Genomic DNA, 7,743 nt, shown 5'->3' with positions numbered 1-7,743 from the left:
AAGCTCTTCTTTAAACTATGATTTACTTATCTATGCTAAAATTTATGATTTCATCATTTTTGTTCTTATTTACTGCAACTTGATAAAATGATTTACTCTCAAGCAACAGTATTTATTCCAATAATATTTTAATGGGGTCTTCTGCACAGATGCCTATGAAAAATTAAAACAAGATCTAGTACAGTCTTTGTAGAAACTCTGTTTCTACTCTTCTAATTTATTAAACAATTGGTGGAAATTTTGCAGGTGTTGTTATTCATGACTTTCTTTTGCAGTACTTTTCGTGATATTATTTTAGTTATGTAATTAGGTAAGTGTCCTAGTTTTCTTGCTATTCTGATAAAATACTGATAAACAACTTGAGAGAAAAGGATGTGTTTTGTTTACACGCACTGATCATAGTCCATTATGGAGGGGAGTCAAGACATGAACTCATGAAGGAGCAGAGGTAGAAAAAAAAGTATAATAAAAGTAATTCACAGAAGTGCTAAAAGTGCTAAAAGAAATTGCAGGTGAAGTTCTCCTTAGCATCATGGTCAGAATGTTGCTCTTATTATAACCCAGAAATCCAGTTAATAGATGAATGGACTGGTAGTTTGACTAGGTAAACAAATATTAGGCACTGGGTATGGTGGTACATACCTTGAGTTTCAGCACTGAGGAGATAACTATGAGTTTGAAGTCAAGTTTGTTTGTGTAGTAAGGGCAAAACCAAAAGTATATATTGAGATCTTGTTACTTTAAAACAAAAAACAGCAAAGTGTTCTGTATGTTAAAAAAATTATAAATTTAAAATACTATTTAAAATGAGAAAGTATTTGTCACTAAATATATCCTTGACAAAAAGTTAATATCTATAACATACAAAATAATTAATAATTAATTTGAAGAAATATCTACTAGGAAACAGCATGAAAATTGGCAATATATATATAAACAGAATCTTGACTAAGATATTATAAATTTAGAAAAGAACCAAAACACTGTTTTTCAAGCATAGTGGACCATGGCTTAAGTCCAGGATTTGGGGGACAGATTTTCAATGATAATTTATAAAATTTATACTTTAAAGAAATACAGGTAGGAATTTTTTCTTTATTTCACATACCCATCATCACAACAATTATAAGTATTAGAATATTCCTGAATACATTTGTTGGAAATTAGTAACCAGGTGACCATAGTTCAGATACAGGTTTCATATGCATGAATAAAACCACATTTCAGCCAGTGAAAAAAAATGCACCACCAAACACCACTAGAGTATATTTGAAGGCGAGAGAAAACACTGCTAATCTTTTACTCTAGACAGAGATTTCTACTTCTAAAGTTCTGCTCTAGATGGTGGTCTGGCCAGCAAGTGATTTCTAAGAAAGTAGTATTTAAGAAAGGATAGAGAATTTGTCCATAGGGTGTTTGGGAACTACTTTCCAGGTCAAGATAACTCTGTCTGAAAATAGGCTGAAGAATGTCCTAAAATGATGTAAGGCTGGACTCGGAAGACAGTGGTACCCGTGGGAAGAATAGGGTCATATATGGTTGGCATTAGATGATCCCCACTGCTAAGCTGTGGAGCGGAGCAATAACTTGTTCTTTCCCAAGTTTAATATAGAGGGTTTTTTTTTAAGACTTAAAAATGTTTCTGTTTTTATGTGGATTCTTTGTAAGTTTGAAATTTAACTCTTCCAAGAAATTATTTGTGTGCATTTGTTTGTGCGTTTAAGTGCAATGTCTATAGAGGCTAAAGAGCAGCGGCATATTCTGTTTAGCCCGACTTAAAGCAGTTGTGAGCCACCTGACAGAAGGGGAGGGAACATGGGTCCTGCATGAGATCAGTGTGTGCTTTCACCACTGAGCTGTCTTCAGCCCCATACATTTAAGAGTAAAATAACATCATTTATCTGGGGAGATGGTTTAGTGGGTAAAATGCTTTCACATAAGTGTACAGTTCTGAGTTTGAATCCCCAGAACCCATGTAAAGTTGGTTGCCATAGCACCCATGTCTATAACCCCAGTGCACTCCTATAGGGAGATGAGAAGCAAATCCTGGAAGCTTTCAGGCCAGCTAGCCTGTCAGATAGGATGTTGGTGTGCATAGGAGTATCAACAGTTAAAAAATGCACATGAGTGGAATAATTGATAACAAGAGCTAACTAAAAGGATTGTTTTATTGTTTGGGTCTTAGAAGTTCAGGAACAAGTAATGTCCAGGGCAGTCCAGGATGCTGGTTTCAGAAAGGCAACCTAATAATATCATTTCTTCCTAAACTGGCACAGCTCTAAATATCTTTGTATTAAATCATCATATTAAGTTTTTATTAATGATAGGTTATTGCTCTTAAACCTCATGATATCAACACTTGAAAGGTGTTCAACATTGTCAGTTTCTATGGAAATTCAAGATGTATATACAGTGCATCAATCAGAATAGATATAGTTTGAGGTAAAAGAGAAGTAGTGGGGATGGAGGGATGAGGAAACATGAAGGGGAAGGAGGAGGGTGAAAGGGATAGAAAAGGGGAAGAAGAGGATATGGTAAAGGACCAGGAAAATAAAGCATTGGCAAAGATATAGAAATATCTGAGTGCTTACATACTGTTGATATGAAGTCAAGACCCCTCTGGCATGGTAAGCAGTTTAGGGGTAACTTAAAATGTTAAGAATTGATCTGAGCTCGTGGTTGTACTCCTTGAATATACATACACATATGTTTTTATTAGAACTGTTCACAATATGCAAAAAAATTAAATAGCTCAATTTTCTTTTAAGGAACAAAGAGTAAACAAATTGTAGAATAAATCGGTCTCTCTCTCTCTCTTTCTCTCTCTCTCTCTCTCTCTCTCTCTCTCTCTCTCTCCTTCCCTCCCTCTGTCCTTTCTTCCCTTCCTCCTATACGTTATATCCAATTCTCCACATGTGTACTTGAGGGTCTGTGGACCTAAGCATGTATGTCCTTCATCAGTCATCAGTTGCTGCCCTACTGCCTTTACACAGGATCTCTCAATGTATCTGCAAGCACAGCAATCTTGCATTTCACTAACCTCCCACACTCCACTGGTGGGTTTGAAAGTATCCTTAGCCATACTCAGTTTTTAAATGGATGTTGATACCCAGACTCAGGTCCTCATGCTCGCATATAACCACTCCTATACAGTGATTCATTTTATTCACCTCTATTCTCCCTCTCTCCTTCAAGTCAAAGTCATCAACCTAAGATGATAAACACTACAGAGAAGCTAATCACTCATTCATATTGAAGATATAAATAAGTTGAAGAGATTAATTGAAGAGATTAGCAAAGGTAGGCAAACAAACCACCAGTCTTTATAGTTTAGGGCCACTAAGATGATTCCATGGGTAAAGGCAATTGTCCCCAGACCTGAAAATCTGTTTCATTCCTGGAATTCACATAGTAGAAAGATAGAACAAACTCTAGCAAGTAGTCTTTTGAAACCTATACACATGCCATGTCATACTGCTATAAACAAACATACACCATCAATAAATAGTAACATGTCAACAAATTAAGGAATTCTAGAAAAAGCCATCTTAAGCATAATTCAACTGTACTCCCAGACAGCCTATACTTTGCTGCCCCTGTACAAGTTATAAATGTTAATCAGAGTAGTAACTCAGAGTAAAATCCGATATTAAGAATCCCAAGCTCATAATGTTTACACTAGCATTTTATCATCACTATCAGCTAAGCATGGAATTCTTTACATAAAGTTGACATTTAATCCCCTAAACTTCTCTAAAGTTCCAAAGGAATATTTTTCCTAAAGTCATTGCAACCCTGCAGTTGATAATCCCAAATTGTATCTTCTAAATATTTATATTGTTTTCACTGTAAAGCAAGTAAAGATTGGAAATACTGAAGGTTTTCAACAACTATGAACAAACTCTTTAACAGCTTCCTATATTCCCCTTCTTCTTTATGTATTTATTTCTTGTCAGACCGAAGTACACCTTTTGAGTTACAACTCTGGGCTGAAATGCATTAGCCCAGATCCAGTCTGCATTGCATGTCTCATTTGGAACTTTGAACAAAAACTGAAAGTGATTGTAACTAATCTTTAGCACATCTGGCCTTTAGGCTCCCAGACTTTAATTCCATCCTTGCAATGGCAATTTTACTAAAAATAAATGACTAAGACCTCCCGTGACTTCTTCTTCCCTTCCAGATGTACCAGCCCTCCTGCTGGCATCCCAGGGCTATTAATTAAAAGGAACAAATATAGTTGAACACACATCCCTAAATGATCTCCATGGTCTTTTGCTTCAGGGATGGCAGATTCAGATATTGAAAGCAATTTCTACCAAGGCAGATTTGAGTAGAATGAGGAAGGTAATATAGCAATCATTGAACAATAAATGGGGATGATGAAGCTAGGAAGACCCATAGGAAAGGGAAGATGATACTGATATCCTGGGCAGCATTCAGACAGGGAAAGGGATATAAACAACCATAAAACCCTAAATGTGTTTGTGTCTCAAATGTAAGTAGTAGAGAATATGTAGATATTGGAGCATACATAGATAGACCTAAGAATGAAGTAGTATGGAAATACCAAATATAAAAAATTAAAACATCAGGGAGACTTTCAGGAACTCCATGGAGCACAGGATACACTTTACTGGAACACAATGTCTATAGAATAAGTCAAGGCCAATATATTAAGTCTCAAGGAAGAAAAATAAGGTCCAACCTAAACCCAAGGAGTACAACTTTTCACAAGGGATGAGACATATGATTTGGGGAGGATATCAACAGAAATATGGACAAAATCAGGGATAGTGTCATGTGGTGCCATCATCCTGAGAAAAAGCAACCCTTGTGTTAAATTTCATTCATGATGAGAGAAGAGGAGTGGAGGAGAAAGGGAAAGAAAAGGGGAAGAGGAAGAAGAGGAAGATGGAAGAGGAGGAAGAAGCAGCAGAAGCAGAAGGGTGTGAAAGTAGTGAAGGAAGAAGAAGGACGAAGAAGAGGAGAATGAGAATACATTTTTATGAACTTATCCAGAGGCATAGAACACTGAGAAGAACAAGCATAGTTGAAAGACATTTCTGCAACTGCCTGCCAATGGATCAGAAGATTGAGGCAAAAATTGAGAAGAACCCATTCCTTCTGGCTTGACAAGAACCCATTCCTTCTGGTAGACAAGACTAAAGCAACTGTGAGGAGTATGCAATGGTATTAGTTAAAAGCTTTGTAGATGAGGCTATGATACGGAAGAACAAGTAAAAGTGCAAAGCTAAGAAGTTTTTCAATACTGAAGGCTTCTTGAAAGGTTTTCTTGGTATTTATAAGGCTGAAAGAAGCATTGACCTGCAGCTGGACCCCCATAGATCAGCATTCTAGGATTTGGAAAGGCAATGATGACCCAGGTGGTCTAGAAAATCATGCTGAATAATTCAAGATGGATACCTCATGGCCAACACAAGGCTGTTCCTGTCCTTGTTTATCACCACCATGCTCTACAATTTGACTTTCCTTTGTTCTCATATTTGATGGTTATTCTACTCATCCTCCTCCTGGCTTCTCTTTCTACCCCTGCCTACTTGGACTCATAAATCTCAATCATGCTTATCTTTTAAATTAACATATTTATAGCCCCATGTTCCTTTATCTGGTGTGATAAGATGCTTACCTATTCGTTTTAGCAACCAAGTAAGTAAAAGGTAACAATTTTCTTCAGTGTGGCTTTATACTGGCTAGTGATACAGGCTGTAAACCAACAGAGAATCATAGGAAAGTGCCTCACAGTTTCCCAGATGATTGTGCTCTCTGATGCTCAATTTCACCACTAGGTGCCAATATCTACTGATGCCATCACTGCCTTTACCAAATGATATCACCTGTTATATGTATTCCATGGTAACAGTTTTATATAAAACAAAGTTGCTTCTTGCATATGGATCAGGGTTACTATATCAATAGCTGAGTTCAGTGTTCTAAAGAATTATCTTCATGTCTGAATCCAACACAAAACTATCTATTTTCTCAGAGTGTTAAATACAGATGAAGTAAAAGTTGTACAGATATTTGACTAAATGTACATCAAACTTATATTTGATCACATTTGCTAGTATAGACCATGTATGCCTCTAAAGAGTCTTGCCACTTGGTATTAAGTTCCTTGATTTCCAAAAAAAAATTTACTAACTATAATAAATTAGGGGAAGTCATTCCTTAATACCTACTCATGACACCAGTGAGCAACTTCTTTTCTCTCTTTTTTCTCTTTTCTCTTTTCTGTTTTCTCTTTTCTCTTTTTTTCGTTTCTTTTTTTCTTTCCTTCTTCCTTCCTTCCTTCTTTTCTTCTCTTCTCTTCTCTTCTCTTCTCTTCTCTTCTCTTCTCTTCTCTTCTCTTCTCTTCTCTTTTCTTTTCTTTTCTTTCAAAACTTCCTCTTACATGCCAAATACATGCAGTTGTACTTGCCTGAGATATGAGATTCTGGACATACACAGTAAGCATCCAATAAAGACAATTATGTCTTTAATAACTCCTAAAGATTTTAAAAAATTTCCTAGCAGATGTTTCTCTATCTTTTTCCAAAATAGAGGGTGCTTGCCTTATTTATTCTTATGTATGCTTTTCAAATAAAATGACACTTTTCACTTAATCCTCATTAACTATAAATTCACAGATTGCAAAAATGTATGAGTACAGCCCCCTACTTTCACCAGTAGAATTCACATCACTAATCCAAACAGAGTCTTGGTGGATCCATAAATGACGGAAGTAACAAATCTGGTTAAACTACAGAAGGTTGAAACTGATAAATTTTTAAATCATAGCTTTTTAATGTAACAGCTTACTCTTTAAATTTTTAATGTGCATTGCAAAGACAATATAAAAGATGGCATACATCAGTCTAAAATGATAAAAATGTCATTATGACCTTCATGGATTTTTGTCTAGCCCAACTAATCCCAGTAAACTGCACAGACTGAAGAATGCATCTTCAAACATTGGCTGTTCTTGCCCTTGATTATAATGTTCCCTTCCTCTTTAGCATTTCTCATTTATGCAACTTTTCTTAGAAGAATTAAACTGAAATAGGGAGGCTTTAAATGAAAGTTAGTGACTTGTCAAAGAGACTGGCTTAGATCCTGAGACGACTACGGATTTTCCTTACAATCATATCAAATCTGTCAGGTCTGTGCTTTGCTATTTTAAAGAGTCAGCACTCTATTTTGAAAGATTTACAGTTTTGTTTTAAGAAACCCCTTGTGGTCATTTTTGTCATGCAAATTTCCATTTGAAAGAACAGTATTGCAATGTATTACAATTAAAGCAGGCCTGCTTCTGACCACCATATCTGAGACTAATTTGTGAACAGATAGAGCGATGGAAGGAAAACGGAGAAGCAGCAGCAGCAACCCAGAGGCAGGGCATCACCGTGTTTTTTCTGTCTATGTGTTTAGGATAAGCCCTTGCACCACAGTCCAGGGGACTATGATTACCTCTGACAGAAGAGAGAAGATATATAGCATTACAGTTTTTAAAACATCTTCAATTTTGTAAATGATACTAATACAAATTTCTGTAAATATGGAAGCCTTTTTCTCAGAAAAGGGTGGCCACCAGGATACAAAATAATCAAGATTGAGGGGACTGGGAACAGAAAGGTGACAGAGTTTTAATGCATCAAAAAACGTAGGATTCTTGCATGTGGGTAGGTGGCTAGGACACCCTTGAGTACTAAATTTCATCCACTTCACAATTGTGTGAGGCAT

The sequence above is a fragment of the Mus caroli genome, unplaced genomic scaffold, assembly GCF_978045245.1.
Source record: "Mus caroli unplaced genomic scaffold, Mus_caroli_1 scaffold_13, whole genome shotgun sequence".
NCBI lineage: Eukaryota > Metazoa > Chordata > Mammalia > Rodentia > Muridae > Mus > Mus caroli.
Note: the sequence above shows the minus strand (reverse complement) of the source record.